Source organism: Manis pentadactyla, chromosome 13 (assembly GCF_030020395.1).
Source record: "Manis pentadactyla isolate mManPen7 chromosome 13, mManPen7.hap1, whole genome shotgun sequence".
Lineage (NCBI taxonomy): Eukaryota > Metazoa > Chordata > Mammalia > Pholidota > Manidae > Manis > Manis pentadactyla.
This window is the reverse complement of record NC_080031.1, coordinates 48791517-48813375: the sequence shown is the minus strand read 5'-3', so window position 1 is coordinate 48813375 and position 21859 is coordinate 48791517.

Sequence of the window (21859 nt, the reverse complement as noted above, 5' to 3'; positions counted from 1 at the left end):
TTATTATAGATGTAGGAGTTACTGGCAAGAAGAAGGTAGAGAGAGGGAGGAAATGCCAGTCATTTATCCCAAGCATATATGGTGCCATATCTGCATCAGTTTGGAGTGTTATGTGATTAAAGGCAATCACTTCAAAGATCCTCTGAGTGGGTGCTGGGCTCATAGTCATATTACTGATGAGAGTGGAAAGCTGAAAAGATATTTGTGAGGTAAAATATAGGTCTGTATGTGTTTGGGCAATGTTGTACTTTACCTGATTCATACTGCTGGAAAACAGTGATGATTAATAGTGGCTTCCCCCAACCCCACCTTTTTGTGTTTTAGGAAACAACTTGATGCAGAGAACCACCCTTCTCCATGTGCTTAGACAAACCTGTGATGGTCCCCTTGATTACCTGTGGTGACACAAGGAAATCACAGCGTGAAGTAACTGTTATCAGTGTGCAAAAACAGAAAGAAGGCAAATACTGACAAAGAAACAAGTAAATAATTCAAAAGAGGAAATAGCAAGATGGAACTCCAACCCAAAGTAGTGGCATTCCTAATTCTCCACCATAGTCTTCTGAAAAGGATTTTTGTAGTTACCAATGAATATCAAAAGATAGGTGTGACCTGAAAATGAAAACATGAAGTAAAAAAAAAAAGAAAAAAACCCAATAAGGTGGGGGGGGGGGCATCTGATAGACGTTCTTGGTGGTAAGAATGATGCGGAAGAATTACATGAAGAAAGGTTCACAGTCTTTCCTCTCTGAGAAAGTGATAGTGGTGATGACTTATTCATTATGAACTCAGGACAGTGGTTACCATTCTTCAGTTAAGGAACAAAAAAAAAAACCCAGGAAGGGTTATCTGGAAAAGATGTACGTGAAATCTTTGACGATGTGAGAAATGACAAAAACAATGACAGAAGCTGGGAAGGAATCAGTGTTCCTCCATTCTTTATTTGGATAAAAAACTCTAGAAAAAATTATGGAGAGAAGACTCTGAAACTCCACGTTTCAGCAATATGAATCAAGAGATCAGTTTCTTTAAAACTAAAACACGGTAATTGCAGCTGCCTGGCATCCTTCAAGGGAAACAAGAGGTGAAAACATAAGCAGTCTACAATTATTGTTTCAGGGGGAAAATTTGCATTAATGGTTGATTAGTAAGTTCTTTTTGTGAACATTTCCATCTAAATCTTCCTTTTGTTTCTAAACTAGCTTATTATTTAAACATGCATTTGACTAAGTCTCTGTGGTGGTGTTATAAGAAATAAGGTGTTTTTTTTTTTCTTTCCTTTTTTATATTCAAGTTATGTTTACCTAAACCTTTCACAAATCAAGTATACATGCAAACTGATTTTCAATAATATTCTCCAAATTGTTTTCTCTATGAAATAATTTGGGGACTATACTTACCTCATACTTCTTATTTGTGCTAATCATGAAGTGTAGTTCACTGTTTCAGCTCTGCTTTTTTGCCATGAAATTAAATGTTGAGATACATTTAATAGTAGAAAATTATGAGGCAATTGTAGCCATTTAAAATAAATCATCTTTGTTAAAAGTTATTCTTGTTAACTAGGATAGAAACTTTTATTGTGGGTATGTCGATAATGGACTATACAAATAAAAATTACTTTTATTATACTTTTAAAAGTAAGACAAAATAAAGTAAAATAGAACCCCAAGAAATCTCAAATAGTGTCTGTAACTAGTCATCTGGCACTGATGCCTCTGCTAAAAGATGTATGTTTGCAAATCATCTGTTGGTGAGTAACTGCTTCCTCCTGTGGTGACTGAGTTAGTTTATTAAAAACTTGTGGAACATTACTTTTTAATATTATGCAAACTCCCATAAACTTAACTACAGGTAATTTGACAAAATGAAATAGTAAATATCCTTTTATCACCATGGGAAGAAATGTTTTTATCACCACAGTTAGTAAAGGACAGCCATTACCAGAAAACATAACTTTTTGCACCTAATCTGTCAGCACACACAATTTAAAGTACAAATTTAAAGTAAATTTAAATGAAGAAAACAGTGACATATTCATCAAAGCAGCACAATGCCAATTTTCAGGAGAATTTTAGAAAAGAAATTATTTCATTAGACTGTCAAAGGCAAGTAAGAATTGCCATCTTGGCCTAATAACTGAGAACAAGAAAAGGAAATTGACCAAAATGACTAACATCATTAAGATTAAGTAGGATGTGAAAATATTTTGACAATAAGTACTGAAGGTACATTAGTTATTTCAAATATCTTTACATTGGTTTTACCAAATTTGCTTTGCTAAACTCTTAAATTTGCATTTGACTTAGAATTGTCATTTCTTATACCCATCTTATGTGAAAATACTCAGTATGCAATCAACTGTTGATATATCTGTATCCTCTTTATAGATACATGAATGAGAATTACTAATCATCCATGAAGTGTATTCAGACTTTTATCCCTTAATCTTCAACTGTAGGATTGCCAGCCACCACTTTAATATGCAGGTTGGGACAAAAAAAGTTCAACTTGCTTGCGTAATATCCAATAGGTACTAAGTGACACATTTGGGATTCACGCTGAGAGCTTTCTCCCAAGTCCGTGCTCTTAAACTACTCTGAGTTACATTTATAAATCTGACTCAAGCCAGGTTATCATAGGATTAATCTCACTTGTCTCTTTCCTTTCAAGCTACACATTCAATATGGAGTTATGATGGAGTTCGAAAGAGAAGATCGGAGGAAGGGTTTGGGATATCAGCCTCCTTGTGTTTTCTTTGCTTATCTGACCTTCTATTCTACCTTCTACCAGTTGTCAGAGGCAGAGGCTAAGTGGCCAAAAAACAAGAAGGTTACTCACAGCCACCTTTTTATGTCCTGCTTTTTCTTCCTTGTCCTCAGCCTCACACTTTTCTTTGGACAGCTTTACTTTAATAGAGAGACTTGGTAGAAATTGGATGTTACAGTAGGTTGTGAAGTCTGTTATCTAAGCTTCCTCATGAGAGCCAGCATCAAGCAGGCGTTATTCTGGTCAGTGTTTTGACCTTTACACAGTGTGCTGTTTGGGAATGTTTAAAAGTGAAGCATTATTAAAAATTCCATATCTGGTTTATGACATCAGGATTTCCACTCACAGCAACCTGATAAGAAATGCATCTAGTAAAATAACACACTGTATAATTAAGAGCAGCATTCACAACAGAACACAGCTTCTCCAGGTCCAGGAAAGACCATTTTTATTTCATTTTGTCTTAGTTTACTAGCGAGACTCCACTTTCACTTGTCATACAGTCAAGAGGATTGCTTAACTGTCTGAGAGTTTCTCAACCTTTCATCTATATAAAATATGACATATCCAGTTTTTTAAATTTTCAGTTATAAAGTTAAAATATTTTGTTAGAATACATACATGTTCTATTATGAGATTCATTATTTCTTCAGCTAATGTAGATTAAGCAATTAAAGCCAGAGAAGAGCTCAACATACTTGATTATCTGAATTCATTCATCTTTATTCCTTATATATGTTATATATAATGAATATATGTATAATGTTTTGGTCAGTAAATCTCAGGTGTCTACTACTGTTGCTAATGGTAGAGATATACTAATGTACAAGGTAGGTCATGGAGCCAGCCTTTAGAGGTTTTACATATTGGACATCTTGTTTCTTGGGGATTTTTTTCCTATTAAAATTTCAGTAGTAAACAATTTATTATTGACTCAGCCCAACTTTGTATATACTTGTAGTTCTCCATTTAGAACTCATGTCATGGCCTAAGTGACTACTAAATGTTAAAGGGCCAAGGTCAGAAAAAAAAATCTTGACCCTATGAGAATGTCTTCATGGAAAGGAACCTCATTGGGCAGTCATAGTTAAATAACTACATTTATATGTATTTTACTATCATTGGACGGCGTACCACACTGAGTCAGGAATGTTAATGAATGTGTTTCTGTGCTTTCATAGGTCATTTTTGAAGTTATTTTACATAAATACAATCAGCTATCACATAAATTCCACACGTACTTATAAGAGGACAATCATAAAAGTACTAATCAAGACTAGTAGGTTCCTTTAAAAATCAGAAACTTTCAAAGATGTGATGACTTAATACTAAAAAAAGTACTTCTAAAAGAGGGGGTACTCAAGGAGTGCTAAACTGATTATCCAAAGTTTGCAAACTATTTTCCTCAGATGACATTATTGAACTTTAGCATAAATTTAGTGTTTTTATATAAGTAATACATATTAAAATGGAACCCAAAAGTTCTTAAGAGTTATATTTCAAAATTACTCCAAATTACTCAAATATAAATATTTTTGACATTTGGTTGTATGTCTTCCTAGTTGAATACTCATAGCTGTGCCTAAATACAAAGAGAAGGATAAATGAATAGATGGGTGTAAAAAAGGAATGGAGTATAGAAAGAGGAACAGAAAGTTATTTTTCAGAAACTGAATTATACTGCAGTTATTTAATTAAAATACTAAATTTAATTATACTTGAATTTATCTGAAAAAAATAGGAATGAAGCTGAGTGTTGAACTTCAAATATTTTATAGAAGTTTATTAATACTTAAAACACTCCTTATGATTAAGAATAAAAGAAATCAGGTGGGTATAATTTTAAGTTTCATTTTTAGGTAGTATCAATGCATTCCTGCCATTATGGATGAAACAAGCACATTCTTATCTACCTCCTTTCTCCTTATTTCCTACTTTGTAAAAATGTCTAAAATCTGTACTCTCCTCTTTGATCATAATCTCTGTACTTGCGTTTTATTTTGGTATTGAAATGGATTCAGTGCTCCTCTGGTCGTTTTACCATATTCACAGTATAGGAGGGACTTTTTAATCACCTCTTGATTGCTTGGATTTCATTGTCAAGTTTCTTGGAGGCATTTTCAAGTAAGGCTCATCCTGGATGCTCTAAGCCTGAGAATTCTGTTGGCTCTTAAAACTTTATGGTTACTCATGCTTGGCTTTTATTTAACTTCTGGGGACCCACTACCATGCCTGACTGGGGATACATAGATGTATACATTGAAATTCCTGACCTGGAAAACTTTAAAACTGACTGATAAACCATACACTGTGCTGAATACAATAACAATTAAGCACCCATTGTTGTGTGTTTGAGACAGGAACACTGACTGAGCAAAAGCACAGAGATGACAAAAATGGTGCATAGATAACTTTAGATTTTAGATAGTGCTGTGCACAGGGAAAGACAGAAAAGGACGACAAAGTCTAGAGCAGGGGACCTAGATTGGCCCTTGAGGTTCCAAGATCCAAACTTTCTTCATAGGAATCAGTGCAACGCAGTTGGGTCAATCCCCACTCCCATCTCCACCCTCAGGTGTTTATTGTGAATATTGTACTGTATTTTGGCATGAAGCATTGCATTTATGTTTTGTTTCTGTTTCTTCTCCATGGCATTTCCATTCATGTTTTGAGTTGGCTCTATGGCAGAGTTAAGTGACTTTCAGGAATGACTCTTGTAACAATTTTTTTTGATGCCCATTTGACAATTTCTGCCAGTTACTTTTACACTTGAAAACAACTTGTCTGCAGATCATACTGCAGTATTACACCTTCTTTTTCTCAGTGTCTGTAGATACTCTACTATTTTCAAGCAATATATGTTGCTTTATGGAAGAGTAAAGCCAGCTTGACATTTAGCACTTGCCATGACTTGCTTTTCCTCTTAGGATACCTGAAGAATTTTGTTTCATCCTTTAAGAAAAAAAATAACTGCAATTTAAGAATTTGTGGTTTCAAGTCTTCATTGCAAAGGGTGTTTTACTGTGGCATATCTTGCATAATTGTCTGGTTTATTGGCTAACCTTTTTATTGTTATGTTACATCATTTCACCTTTCTTTTTTTATCTGTCTTCTCATTGTGTATTTGTCTTTCCCTTTATAACTGCTCTAAAGTGGATATGTCAGTTTTTCAGTTGGAAGATTTATTCTGTTATTCTGTTTCTTTCTGGTCTTAAGTTGTTGGTTTATCCTGTTTTGACCTTGTTTAGCTTTTCATTTCCCCCTCTGCTTTCCATTTTTATATCTTTGCTTTGGCTTGTCATCTTATCTTGATGCCCTTGTTGTACTGAAGCCAGTTGCCAGTTTTATGGCATGAAAATGCTAATGTACTTCTTTGTCTATTCCTTGGGTTACATTTTTCAAACAGGGTTTTTTTTTCTTTATTTCATTCAACTTTTTTTTCCTCAATATGTTTACCTAGTTGAAATGCTCTCTTTTTTTACTATTGCTCTTGTTTAATTAGGGATTTCCATTCTCACTCAGTCTACTGTATTTTACTGCTGGTGAATTTAGTCTGACACTCTGTGCTTGTCTTGGTGTGGGAGCTGAGAAAAAAATCTCTCCCCACCCACCCCCTTGGAAAATAAGTCAACCTCCTCATCCCTGGAACCTGTGAATATGTTACCGCAAGTGTCAAAAGAGGCTTTGTAGTTGGGATTTATTTCAAGGTTTTGAAAAGGGCAGATTATCCTGGATTGCCTGTGTGGGGATGATGTAATCACAAGAGTCCTTATGGGAGGAGGTAGGGGAGACAGAGAGTGAGTGGCCATGTGACAGTGGAAGTGGATGTTGTAGTGATGTATTCTAAAGATGAAGGAAATGAAGGTCTGCCAGCAATGTAGGCAGCCTCTAGAACCTGGAAAAGGGAACAGAGTCACCGCTACAGCCTCCAGGTGGGACCAGTTCTGCTAACATCTTGATTTTAGGCAGTAAGACCCATAATGGAGTTATGATTTTCAGAACTGCAAGATAAGAAATTTGTATTTTAAGCCCCTTACACAGTGGTAATCTGCTGTAACAGCAATAAAAAGCTCATACTATAGGGCATGTTTAGAATAATCCTTTCTCTTAGTTCTAGACCTAATCTGAACCATTTTATTTTATTTTATTTTATTTTATTTTATTTTATTTTATTTTATTTTATTTTATTTTTGTAGATAATTATTTTTTATTGAAGGGTAGTTGATACACAGTATTACATTACATTAGTTTCAGGTGTACAACATAGTGATTCAACTTTTATATACATGACACTTCTAGGTACCAGCTATCACCATACCAAGCTGTTACAATATTTTGACTATATTCATTACATCCCAGTTACTTATCATTTTACCATTGGAAGTGTGTACATTTTTTTTTTTTGTGAGGGCATTTCTCATATTTATTGATCAAATGGTTGTTAACAACAATAAAATTCTGTAAAGGGGAGTCAATGCTCAATGCACAATCATTAATCCACCCCAAGCCTAATTTTCATCAGTCTCCAATCTTCTGAGGCATAACAAACAAGTTCTTACATGGAGAACAAATTCTTACATAGTGAATAAGTTCTTACATGGTGAACAGTACAAGGGCAGCCATCACAGAAAACTTTGGTTTTGCTCATGCATTATGAACTATAAACAGTCAGTTCAAATATGAATACACATTTGATTTTTATACTTGATTTATATGTGGATACCACATTTCTCTCTTTATTATTATTAATTTTAATAAAATGCTGAAGTGGTAGGTAGATACAAGATAAAGGTAGAAAACACAGTTTAGTATTGTAAGAGAGCAAATGTAGATGATCAGGTGTGCGCCTGTAGACTATGTGTTAATCCAAGCTGGACAAGGGCAATGAAACATCCACGTATGCAGAAGATTTCTCTCAGAACGGGGGGTGAGGTTCTAAGCCTCACCTCTGTTGATCTCCAATTTCTCACCTGATGACCCCCCTGTGACTGTGCCTGTCTTAGGTTGTACCTCCCTTGAGGAATCTTACCCATCTCTGGCTAACCAGTCATCTTCCAGGGCCATACAGGGAAATGAAAAGTTGGTAAGTGAGAGAGAAGCCTTATTGTTTGAAATGATTAGCTTTTTATTTCTTTGTATATTTATGCCCTGTAGCTTCTATGCCCAGCATTTGTCTTGAGGTATCTTTACCACTTGGAAGAATTATGATACTCAGTAAATTTGATATGAGGCACGAATTCTATTTAAGGGTTGAAATTAGGAAGGAAGAAGAAGAGCTATGGAAGTAAAAGGCAGAAGAAAACATGGGAGGATTGATTATTTCTTTGACATATCTTCTTGTAGAGTAACTTCAGCATGTATAGGGTTTAAGCTACTACTTAAATTGTGCACACACATTAACATAATAGGAGTATAGTTACATAACAAAAGCATACCTGTAATTACCAGCCATCACCAGTGAAACCAAGAAAACCAGTTAGGCACCTTAGGCATTTGTGAAAACTTATCTATGATATGGTGGATATTGTCCAACTGAACTTGAACAGTCTGAGAGAAAGCAGACAAATTAAAACAAGCCATTCCTGTGGAATGTTCACATCCCTTATGTTCTTTTAACAGTAAATAGTCTGTAGTTGTAAGATTTTGGAGTGCTACAATTTGCACTTCTCCTAATTCTTGATTGAGTTCCAACAGTATAGATCCAGTCAAATTTGTTGTTTTACTGTATGCACAGGCCAGCTTACATATCTCCTTCATTCCCATGGCAAGTCCAGGAGCTGGTGGGATGAGTACATCTACAGCTGTAGCAGAGCGTGGATCTTTGTTGGGGTTTTTTGATGATCATCTTCTGGCATGAGTCTTCCAGAGAGTGATGATGTTGGAAGTTCTTTCACATATCGTATCTTAGTTCATTTTCGGGGTAGCCCAATTTGGCTTTGATCCTCTGTATAAACACAAACAGACCCTTTGCCTACACTTTTATATGCCATTTATACTCTTGTGTAGAACTCATTGGAGGTTACCACACAGGAACTGCCCTTTTTTTTTTTTTTGTATCACTAATCTACACTTACAAGACGAATATTATGTTTACTAGGCTCTCCCCTGTACCACGTCCCCCCTATAAACCCCTTTACAGTCACTGTCCATCAGCATAGCAAAATGTTGTAGAATCACTACTTGCCTTCTCTGTGTTGTACAGCCCTCCCTTTTATCCTACCACCCAATGCATGCTAATCTTAATAACCCCCTACTTCTCACCCCCTTTATCCCTCCCTACCCACCCATTATCCCCAGTCCCTTTCACTTTGGTACCTGTTAGTCCATTCTTGAGTTCTGTGATTCTGCTGCTGTTTTGTCCCTTCAGTTTTTCCTTTGTTCTTATATTCCATAGATAAGTGAAATCAATGGGTATTTCTCTTTCTCCGCTTGGCTTGTTTCACTGAGCATAATACCCTCCAGCTCCATCCATGTTGCTGCAAGTGGTTAGATTTGCCCTTTTCTTATGGCTGAATAGTATTCCGTTGTGTATATGTACCACATCTTCTTTATCCTTTCATCTATAGATAGACATTTAGGTTGCTTCCAATTCTTGGTTATTGTAAATAGTGCTGTGATAAACATAGGGGTGCACTGATCTTTCTCGTACTTGATTGCTGCATTCTTAGGGTAAATTCCTAGGAGTGCAATTCCTGGGTCAAATGGTAGGTCTGTTTTGAGCATTTTGATGTACCTCCATACTGCTTTCCACAATGGTTGAACTAACTTACATTCCCACCAGCAGTGTAGGAGGGTTCCCCTTTCTCCACAGCCTCGCCAACATTTGTTGTTGTTTGTCTTTTGGATGGCAGCCATCCTTACTGGTGTGAGGTGATACCTCATTGTAGTTTTAATTTGCATTTCTCTGATAATTAACAATGTGGAGCATCTTTTCATGTGTCTGTTAGCCATCTGTATTTCTTTTTTGGAGAACTGTCTGTTCAGTTCCGCTGCCCATTTTTTAATTGGGTTATTTGTTTTTTGTTTGTTGAGGCATGTGAGCTCTTTATATATTGTGGACGTCAAGCCTTTATCGGATGTGTCATTTTCAAATATATTCTCCCATACTGTAGGGTTCCTTTTTGTTCTATTGATGGTGTCTTTTGCTGTACAGAAGCTTTTCAGCTTAATATAGTCCCACTTATTCATTTTTGCTGTTTTTTTTTTGCTTGGGGAGATATGTTCAAGAAGAAGTCACTCATGTTTATGTCTAAGAGGTTTTTGCCTATGTTTTCTTCCAAGAGTTTAATGGTTTCATGACTTACAATCAGGTCTTTGATCCATTTTGAGTTTACTTTTGTATATGGGGTTAGACAATGGTCCAGTTTCATTGTCCTACATGTAGCTGTCCAGTTTTGCCAGCACCATCTGTTGAAGAGACTGTCATTTTGCCATTGTATGTCCATGGCTCCTTTATCAAATATTAATTTACCATATATGTCTGGGTTAATGTCTGGATTCTCTTGTCTGTTCCATTGGTCTGTGGCTCTACTCTTGTGCCAGTACCAAATTGTCTTGATTATTATGGCTTTATAGTGGAGCTTGAAGTTGGGGAGTGAGATCCCCCCTACTTTATTCTTCTTTCTCAGGATTGCTTTCGCTATTCGGGGTCTTTGGTGTTTCCATATGAATTTTTGAATTATTTGTTCCAGTTCATTGAAGAATGTTGTTGGTAGTTTCATTGGGATTGCACAAATCTGTATATTGCTTTGGGCAGGATGGCCATTTTGACGATATTAATTCTTCCTAGCCACGAGCATTGCATGAGTTTCCATCTGTTAGTGTCCCCTTTAATTTCTCTTAAGAGTGACTTGTAATTTTCAGAGTATAAGTCTTTCACTTCTTTGGTTAGGTTTATTCCTAGGTATTTTATTTTTTTTGATGCAATTGTTAATGGAGTTGTTTTCCTGATTTCTCTTTCTGTTGGTTCATTGTTAGTGTATAGGAAATCCACAAATTTCTGTGTGTTGATTTTGTATCCTGCTACTTTGCTGTATTCTGATATCAGTTCTAGTAGTTTTGGGGTTGAGTCTTTAGGGTTTTTTATGTACAGTATCATGTCATCTGCAAATAGTGACAGTTTAACTTCTTCTTTACCAATCTGGATTTCTTATATTTCTTTGTTTTGTCTGTTTGCTGTGGCTAGGACCTCCAGTACTATGTTACATAACAGTGGAGAGAGTGGGCTTCCCTGTCTAGTTCCCGATCTCAGAGGAAATGCTTTCAGCTACTCGCTGTTCAGTATAATGTTGGCTGTGGGTTTACGATACATGGCCTTTATTATGTTGAGGTACCTGCCATCTATTCCCATTTTGCTGAGAGTTTTTATCATGAATGGATGTTGAATTTTGTCAAATTCTTTCTCAGCATCTATGAAGATGATCATGTGGTTTTTGTCTTTCTTTTTCTTGATGTGGTGGATGATATTGATGGACTTTCGAATGTTGTACCATCCTTGCATCCCTGGGATGAATCCCACTTGGTCATGGTGTATGATCCTTTTGATGTATTTTTGAATTCGGTTTGCTAATATTTTGTTGAGTATTTTTGCATCTACGTTCATCAGGGATATTGGTCTATAGTTTTCTTTTTTGGTGCGGTCTTTGTCTGGTTTTGGTATTAGGGTGATGTCAGTTTCATAGAATGAGTTTGGGAGTGTCCCCTCATCCTCTATTTTTTGGAAAACTCTAAGGTGAATGAGTTTTATGTCTTCCCTGTATGTCTGATAAAATTCGGAGGTAAATCCGTCTGGTCCGGGGTTTTGTTCTTTTGTAGTTTTTTCATTACCGCTTCAATTTCGTTTCTGGTAATTGGTCTGTTTAGATTTTCTGTTTCTTTCTGGGTCAGTCGTGGAAGGTTGTATTTTTCTAGGAAGTTGTCCATTTCTCCTAGGTTTCACAGCTTGTTAGAATATAGGTTTTCATAGTATTCTCTAATAATTCTTTGTATTTCTTTGGGGTCCTTCGTGATTTTTCCTTTCTCGTTTCTGATACTGTTGATTTGTGTTGACTCTCTTTTCCTCTTAATAAGTCTGGCTAGAGGCTTATCTATTTTGTTTATTTTCTCGAAGAACCAGCTCTTGTTTTCATTGATTTTTTCTATTGTTTTATTCTTCTCAATTTTATTTATTTATTCTCTGATCTTTATTATGTCCCTCCTTCTGCTGACCTTAGGCCTCATTTGTTCCTCTTTTTCCAATTTTGATAATTGTGACATTAGACCATTCATTTGGGATTGTTCTTCCTTTTTTAAATATGCTTAGATTCCTATATACTTTCCTCTTAAGACTGCTTTTGCTGCGTCCCACAGAAGTTGGGGCTTAGTGTTGTTGTTGTCTTTTGTTTCCATATATTGCTGGATCTTCATTTTGATTTTGCTCATTTATCCATTGTTTATTTAGGAGCGTGTTGTTAAGCCTCCATGTGTTTGTGAGCCTCTTTGCTTTCTTTGTACAGTTTATTTCTAGTTTTATGCCTTTGTGGTCTGAAAAGTTTGTTGGTAGAATTTGAATCTTTTGGAATTTTCTGAGGCTCTTTTTGTGGCCTTGTATGTGGTCTATTCTGGAGAATGTTCCATGTGCACTTGAGAAAAATGTATATCCTGTTGCTTTTGGATGTAGAGTTCTATAGATGTCTATTAGGTCCATATGCTCTACTGTGTTGTTCAGTGCTTCCGTGTCCTTACTTATTTTCTGGCTGTTGGATCTATCCTTTGGTGTGAGTGGTGTGTTGAAGTCTTCTAGAATAAATGCATTGCAGTCTATTTCCCCCTTTAGTTCTGTTAGTATTTGTTTCACATATGCTGGTGCTCCTGTGTTGGGTGCATATATATTTAGAATGGTTATATCCACTTGTTGGACTGAGCCCTTTATCATTATGTAGTGTCCTTCTTTATCTCTTGTTACTTTCTTTGTTTTGAAGTCTATTTTGTCTGATATTAGTACTGCAACCCCTGCTTTCTTCTCGCTGTTGTTTGCTTGAAATATGTTTTTCCATCCCTTGACTTTTAGTCTGTACATGTCTTTGGGTTTGAGGTGAGTTTCTTGTAAGCAGTATATAAATGGGTCTTGCTTCTTTATCCATTCTATTACTCTGTGTCTTTTGATTGGTGCATTCAGCCCATTAACATTTAGGGTGACTATTGAAAGATATGTACTTATTGCCATTGCAGGCTTTAAATTCGTGGTTACCAAAGGTTCAAGGTTAGTCTCTTTAGTATCTTACTGTCTAACTAGGTCGCTTATTGAGCTGTTATATACACTGTCTGAAGATTCTTTTCTTCTCTCCCTTCTTATTTCTCCTCCTCGATTCTTCATATGTTGGGTGTTTTGTGCTGTGCTCTTTCTAGGAGTGCTCCCATCTAGAGCAGTCCCTGTAAGATGTTCTGTAGAGGTGGTTTGTGGGAAGCAAATTCCCTCAACTTTTGTTTGTCTGGGAATTGTTTAATCCCACCATCTTATTTGAATCATTTTATTTTTGAGAAAGATTTTTTCTGTCTTTAGTTAATTCTTGACTACTAACTTAAGAATGCTCCTTAGTCACTAGCTTATGGTTATTTCATTGCTTTATACTTTCTTTTTGTTCTTGATCTCCAATTCCTTCTTGATGCCCTGCCCTGTAGGCCTTTAGTACTAATGGGCTTGGCTTTTATTCTTGGAAATGTGTTCTGTTGTATTTATCAACCTTATGTTTCTTATCCATTCTTTTTGAGTTAGAAACTAAAATGCCACTTCCCTTCCATTATAAATAATGCTGTGAATATCACCCTTGTAAAGATCACATTTTAGAATGAGATTATAGGCTCATAGGTTATATTTATATTTAATTTCATAAAATGTTGGCTAATTGTTCTCCAGCACAGCTACATAAGTCTATACTTCATTTTATATCATGAAAGTTCCTTTTTTAATCAGTATCCTTACAATTATTTGTATAGGTTGATCTAATTTTTACCAACTTGGTATGTGTAAAATAGTATCTAATTTTTGGTTTGGGTTTTTCCAACAGCTGACAAGGCTGAGACTATCTTGGGAAATGTACCTACCATTTAGTGGCTGCAAGAGTCCGAGTACATGTGGGTGGAACAGCGTGAGGCGGGACCTACTTTAGGTAAAGAACGCTGAAGCTGGCTGGATCATGGCTGGACTCTAGAGCAACTGCTCAGTTTGAAGGAAATACATATTGTCTCTCAGGGAGGAGACAGTCAGTGGGAAGTTGGAAGTAGAATGGAGCTAACTAGAGCTCAAGCCCTGTGCAGATCCCATTGGTTTCCAGGAGACTGGGGCCTAGAACAGAAGCTGGTGAATGAAGCCTTCATGCTTGACAAGCACAGGATTCATGATGAGGGCCATGGGATCTAAAGCCAGGGTCTTCCTATTTCCCTGAAGGCTCTGGGGAAGTGATGGGGAAGAGAGTTTCAAAAGACACAATGGATTGTTGAAATACATGAGCCTGTTCCTTATAGTGGGGAAAATTCAATAAATGTTAGAGCTGTATGGAATCAGAAGGTGTTCACAAACCCACTGTACACGTACACCTCACATATAACTTATCTGTACATATATGGTACTGCTAAGATATGACAGTTACCATGTTATATGGGGTAGGAAGGTTCTAAGCCTGGTTCAGGTAATGCCTTATTCTCACACTTGGGGAGATTTTGTAATGTGGTTACCCTAGATACATAAAGTAATTTTCTTTTGTTTAATCCACATCATTGGTTCCAAAGTTTTGATATGAAGTGCAAGATAAAAATTCAAGTTTATAAGAGTTTGTGTTGGGTAAAAGGGCAGTGTGCTGTGGTTTCAGTGGTTTGCTCTGATGCCCCTGTCAGAATGCTCTGGAACCCTGTCTCACATCATAATGGTCCTCTTGGTGTACTTAAGCACTGGCCAGGCCAATGAGTGACTGAGTGCGGAGAGAGCCTCTCTAGTTGCTTGTTGTTCTTGGATAGTGAGTGTGGAGAGAGCCTCTCCAGTTGCTTGTTGTTGGATATACTGACTTGTTTCTTGGCTGCCATCACTTGAACCTCTGGCAACAGAGTTCCAGGGAGGAAGGCACACTTCTCTGAAGTGCTGAGTCATGAAGCACAAACAGAAAAGGAAACATCTTGAAACCACATGTTCCCCCAAAGCTGCCAGGATGTCAGGCAGTGTGTCAGTGATATTCTCTGAGCATTGGGGATCTAAAAACTGTCTGCTAAAGAAAAAGAGCAGGATTCCTACTTATGGGAGAGAAAGGGCAGGAAAGCTGTAGGGAGGAGAAGTGTGGGTGCGCCGGTCTTTCTAAGGGATCAGAACATCTGAGGGTCAAGAGCAGGTTCCTGTGACTGGGTCCTTGTCTCTGTGGCGTAGGACCTGTGTTCCCTACATCATGCCACCCTGGATTACTGTATCACAGATGTAATGATTGATTTCTATAATTTTTCTTATATAATGTATTTCCCTTTATTTCTTTTTTTACAAAACTGAGGGCATTTGTTAAGTAAGTGGATATTGTTATATGTTTTCCAATAATAACTTTCTCCAGTTTATGAAGAATGTGTGGCTCATAGAGGTAAGTAAATAATTAGGAAAAAATGTTTGAGAACCTAAAATTTGAGGTGCGAATATGAGAGTGTGAAGTCAGGTAGAAAATGACTTGATTTCTTAGATAGTCTCCAACATGAAGACGTTTCTTTCATTTTCTCAGAGCATAGAGATATAAATGTGATGCTCCTTTATGAAATGTAAGGAAAAAAACCAGGGCGCACACACGCACTTGCACGTACATGTACACACAATACCATTTAACCACAATGGTTGAATTGAGAAAGTTCAGCTCTTTCTGGAATAAATGGGAAACTGAAGTAGTTGTGGTGACTGTGAGGTTTAAAAAGTAAACAAGTCCTGTGAGGAAGAGTCAGTGCTCAGCAGTGGGAGGGGACAGATCAGGACCAGAACCAAAGGTCCCAGTGGGGGCTCATGAAGGGAACGTGACATTTGGGTTTCAGCATACCCCAGTTGTGCCTTGAAGGGAGGCTTGGAAAGTGAGTCTGTCTGCAATTCAGCTTCAATACAAATAGTGCGTGTTCAGAGATATTTTTTGTGTAAACTATGAGACATGTAAAACACATTCTCACCAATTCTCACATACACACATATATAGCATAAATAAGCCAAGGGGAATACAGAGTAATTTCTAACATAATGGCTTAATATATACCAGGTCCAATTATTTGCTTCACAAAACTCATATCACTAACGGAGCAGATTCATTAGTTGAAGTACATTAGGCCTTAGTAATTAATACACGAAGAATGTTTCTGTATCTTATGTAACAATGAGTGTATGTGAAGTGTCCCGTCCCGCGGGACTATCAACGAGGGCCAGAACGAGAAACCTGCAGAAATGAAACAAGCAAGGGACACAAAGCACAACCAGCAAGACAGGATGTCTGATCAAGCTGGCACAGTTTATTGTTTGCAGGCTCAATTTATACAGGTTAGCAAGGAAGGGGTGTGTCAGAAAATAATTGGACCTTAGGTGGCGCCGGCGGGAAGGTGTAGAGAGGTGATTGGGCCTTGGCTGGCACCGGTGGGAGCAGAGGACCCGGAATAGAAGCGGGGAGTTCGCCATTTTGCGGGTGAGGGGTCCTTTTGTCCCCGGCATCTCCCCCTTTTCTATTCCTTCAGGAGGGAGTGGAGCACTTATTGAAGTGTTTTAAGCCATTTATCTTCTGGGCAGACGGTGCCTGTCTTAGGTCCAGAGGTTTTATACCAGGCCTCTGCTTCCGGGAGCTTGCCTCCTTCTGGAGTTGGCCTGGAGTTTTCAGGGGAGCTTGCTCTAATACTGTATCGGCCTATATGCATAGGAGCTTGCCCCAGTATTAGATCGGCCCCTAGAGGTCTTATGTTTGTTTGCAGGTATATCCTCTTAGTTACCCGTCATTGACTACAGGTCTAATTGCCCAGGAATGTTTGTCAAGTAACCTTGACATGGCTTGTCTAGTTTTACTCCCTGGTTACTGTTGGGTCTCTTCGGGTATGAGGCCCCGGTTAAGGATCTTCACCTTGGTCCGCCAAGTCAAGGCGATGATAATGGACTTGAATAGGTTTTGCTATAAGAGAGTCAATTTGCTGTTTGATCAACTTTGTAAGTTTTTTAAAAGCCCAGGGGCCAAAGGATATAAGCAGGATAAGACCAACCAAGGGCCCCAATATGGAAGGAAGCAAGGTAGATAGCCACGGAGAGACAGAGAACCAATTCTTATACCAAGATTCTTGTTGTTCCCGTTCCCTTTTTCTCTTCTCTAGACTATCGGTTACTTTTTTAAGACTATTTTCTATGAGGCCAGTTTTGTCTATGTAAAAGCAACATTCTTCCCTTAACGCTGCACAAAGTCCACCCTGCTGGAGGAAGAGTAAATCTAAACCTCGCCTATTTTGTAACACTACCTCTGACAAAGATGTAATTGAGTCTTTCAAATTCGCAAGCCCATCTCTTAGTTCTGCTAAATCTTTATCTATTGCTAAGCTAAGCAGGTTATAATTGTGGCTAGAAGTAACAAGGGCTCCTATACCGGTCCCGGCTCCAGCAGCTCCAAGCCCTAAAAGGACAGCTATTGTCATTGCTGTGAGGGGCTCTCTTTTTTGTCTAGGTCTATCTTGTAATCCTTTCTCCCAAAAGTTCAAGAATTCACTAGCTTCATGTATGGTGAGCTTGGGATATATGCGAACCAGCACACAGTAGACTTTTTTTGTAATAAAGGTCCTGGTGGATATAAAGGTAGTCAAGCCCATGGAGCAGGCCAAATAGGTGTTATTAGGTGCTTTCGCATAGTGTGAAGCTGTGGTAACAACTCGGGTTTTGTTACAAATCTCCAATAATTGCACAGGGGGAATCATGTTTGGTCCGAGGAGACAAAGGCCAAGTCCTGAAACCTCAGTAAAGGTTAATTCAACAGGCCCCCAGGATAACAGGGAGGTGTCATTGGTATAGGTAATATTATCAAATATGGCAATACCTTCATAAAACGGTGGGCCTGAGGAGTAACATATCCAGCACTCTGTATAGGAGGTGACATTAGTGGTAGCATTGGTCGCAGCTAGTAGAGCTTGCGCCGAAGCGTTAACAACTGCCATGATGAGGGACGCGGAGGAGGCAGGACCTGGGGGAATAGTAGGCTGGTACATAGTAGTTTTTAGGTGGGTTGAAGCGGTAGCACCCCCTGATTTTGGTGGGGTCCTGGGTTGGTGTAGTTGTTTATTGGGTCCCACTGAGGCCTGGTTCTGGACCGGAACTCCTTTTAGGAGTTTTATTTTAAAGAGTAGACCTTGATCATATTTGCGTTTATAAAGCCGTAAACCCCAGGTGAGAGGTCGAGAGGTCCACAAGCTCTCCTTTTTTCCATGGGAGGTAAAGTTAATTAGTAGGGGATTGCACCATCCTCTAATAGTGGGGGTTCTTGGGAAGCAATTCTGTGCAGGGACTTTCTGTTTCTTAGGTCCAACAATAATATAATCCCAGCTAGAGGAGGGCTTCCAATAGGTTATCCCTGTGTTCTCACATCCCCAGGAAGCACAGAAAAAATCATTTTCAAACCCACACTTCCAATTAAGGGAGTGGGATCGATGGGTGCCAGGGCATACGTAAAAACCAGTACCCTTTTTTAAATCATAATCAAGAAAATGGCTTAAACGCCTTCTGTTGAAGGAGTTAGCACACCCTGGGCCTAGATGGTCCATTGGTGTAGGCTTATCTGTGCGTGTTCGTTGGGGAGCGTTAGCTTGCAGCCAGAGAATATCCGGAGTTCCCCAATCTGGGCTGGCCCCCAAGGATAATTTGCACAGGTCAACTTCTAAAGGATCCCATGAGGGAGAGTCTCCTAAGTTTGTTTTAGCTGAAACAACATCTCCCACTTGGTTAATTATTGTCCATGTGTAATTCCATATTTGATATGTGGAGTCAACACTGGGTTCCAGTCACTGGCCCCCAATAGTGATGGAGCACGTCAGGATGGCAACCAGCAGCAGGATCATCTAAAACAAAACACAATACAAAGTACTTCTCAGGCGCCACCCTGGGAGATGGTTATGAGGCGTTTATAAAACTTTAGTGGTTTTTGGTTCTTGTTATCTGTTACTGGTTTATCAACAGGTTTTATTAATCTTTCAGGGAGCCATCTGGATCTTCCTTCTTTAGAGTCAAAAACACAAAAGGACAGCTCTCGGAGGATTCTCCTCTCTGCGATGTGTTAAGGTATTTTTTATTTCACAGTGGTATTGATGGGTTTAACAAGGCGTTCAGGTAACCATCGAGGTCCATTTCCCAGTGTATAATATACACAGGCGTGGCCTCTGCCCCAGATAAGAACTGGGTCGGGACCGTGCCACTAGGAGGTAAGCGGATCTTTCCATAGAACTTCTGCAAACTTTGTTTTAGTTTCAGGGTGCCACAGCTTATCTGCAGCAGACTTACCATGATCATCTAATTGCAGAAAATTAAGTGTGAACAAGGCATGATTGAGGAGGTTCTTTGGAGAGCCTTTTACAGGATGCACAGTACTGGTTTTGAGTTTATTGATCATACTTTTTAAAGTTTGATGAGCTCGTTCGACTATTCCCTGTCCTTGGGGATTGTAGGGGATACCTGTGATGTTTTTAATTTGAAATTGATGGCCAAAATTTTGAAATGCTTGTGAGGTGTATCCTGGTCCATTGTCTGTTTTAATGATTTGAGGTTTGCCAATAACAGTAATGCATTGAAGAACATGGGCTATAACATTTTTGGCGGGTTCACAACTGTGGAGAGTGGCAAATATAAAACCACTGTAAGTATCAATGGTCACATGAGTATATTTAAGAGCACCAAATTCAGAAATATGAGTAACATCCATCTGCCAGATTTAATTAGGGAGTAGGCCTCTCGGATTAACTCCTAAATGAGGAAGGGGCAGTGAGGTAACACACCCCGGACAATTTTTAACAATTTGCCTAGCTTGTTCTCTGGTGAGTTTAAATAAAAGTCGAAGAGTGTGAGCATTCACATGATGAAGAGAATGGTATTGACTAGGTTTGGTGACTGCATCGGTCATAATAAAATACATAAAGCGGGTGTTTTTATCTGCAAGGGCATTACCTTGGGAGAGGGGACTAGGGGAGGTCGGTGTGGGCTTGCAGGTGGCCTAATAGAAAGGGGCTTGTCTAAGTAATATGTAGGTTTGGAGTTGTTGAAAGAGGGAAATGGCGTTGGTAGAGGGTTTAATGTAAGGAACAGTTTCTAAAATAGGAATTGAATATGCTATGTAGGCACTGTCGGTATACAAATTAAAAGGGATTTGGCTCAGCATTTTGAAAACTTGTAAGATAGCAAATAATTCTACGAGTTGAGCTGATTTAAAGGGTGATTGGATACTGTAACTCTGTGAGCCAATAACATAGGCAGCGATGCCAGAGGTGGAGCCATCTGAGAAAACTAAAGAGGCATTTTCTAAAGGAGTGGATGAGGTTCTTTTTGGGAAAACAAAGGGATGTATTCGTGAGAATTGGAGGAGTTTATGTGAGGGATAGTGATTATCGATTTTACCTTGAAAGGAAGCAAGGGATATAAGCCAATTATCTACATTTTGGGAAAGCCAATCTGTTTGCTCTTTGGTGTAAGGAATGATGAGCTGATCAGGATCTCTGCCAAAATGTTGGCGGCTTTTTTCTCTGCCTGCTTTTATGATCTTTGCAACTAATGAAGGGTATGTGATAAGGACTTTAGGTGGGGAAGAGGGCAAATGGATCCACAATAACGGATTACCTTGCCATAAAACTCCAGTAGGGGTGTGTTGTGTATTACAGATGATGAGAGCGAAGGGCCTGTCATAGGATAAGAATGTAATTTGTTGTTGTTGTATAGCTGTTTCAAGATTGTTTAAGGTTTTCTTCACTTCAATAGACAATTTCCGAGGGGATAGGGGATCAGAATCTCCTTGCAGTATATCAAAAATGGGTTTTAACTCTCCAGTAGTTAATTTGAGATAGGGTCTAAGCCAATTAATATCTCCCAAGAATTTTTGGAAATCATTCAGTGTTTGTAAGTGTGATGTTTTTAATTGAATCTTTTGGGTAGTGATTTTGTTTGGAGTTAGTTCAAAGCCAAGGTAGTAATAGGGATCTGTTAATTGAACTTTGTTTGGAGCAATTTGAAGACCGAAAGAGGTGAGACGGGTGGTCAATTCTTGACTACATTTCAGGACTTCAGAGTTGGATGCCCCAGCCAGGAGAATATCATCCATGTAATGAATGATATAGATGGAAGGCCATCTGGGCCTGAGGGGATCTACGGCTTGAGCTACAAATTTTTGACACAGTGTGGGGCTGTTCGCCATACCTTGAGGGAGGACTTTCCACTGGTAGCGATGCGTTGGCCCTTTGAAATTGGTTACAGGAATACTAAACGCAAAGCGTTCTCTATCTTGGGGATGGAGAGGGATAGTAAAGAAACAATCTTTAAGATCAATGATGATCTGAAAATAATTAGCTGGGATGGCTATGGGAGAGGGGAGACCGGGTTGAAGGGCCCCCATTGAGAACATGGTTTTGTTGATTTCTCTGAGGTCCTGAAGGAGCCTCCATTCTCCTGATTTCTTTTTAATTACAAATACAGGAGTGTTCCAAGGAGAGATGGTGGGTTCTAAGTGTCCAGCTGTTAATTGTTCCTGTACTAACTTAGTAGCTGCTGTGAGTTTTTCTTGATTTAAAGGCCATTGATCTACCCAGACAGGGGAGTGTGATTTCCACTTTATCTTATCTGCGTGGGGTACAGGAAAGTCAATGGCCATCATGGAAAATTTTTATTCCCTAATCCTAAACGATCAGTTTTGGGTGTGACAATAAGGGGTTCTTTTATGCCTTGACTATTTTTTCCTAGGCCCTGACCGGGCAAATAGCCTTGGTTAAGCATTTGTTGGGCAATAACATCATTTGGGCTGGCCATGACAAATTTTAATTGGGATAAAATGTCACGTCCCCATAAGTTAATGGGTAATCCAGCTACTATGTAAGGTTGGACTTGTCCGGAATTCCC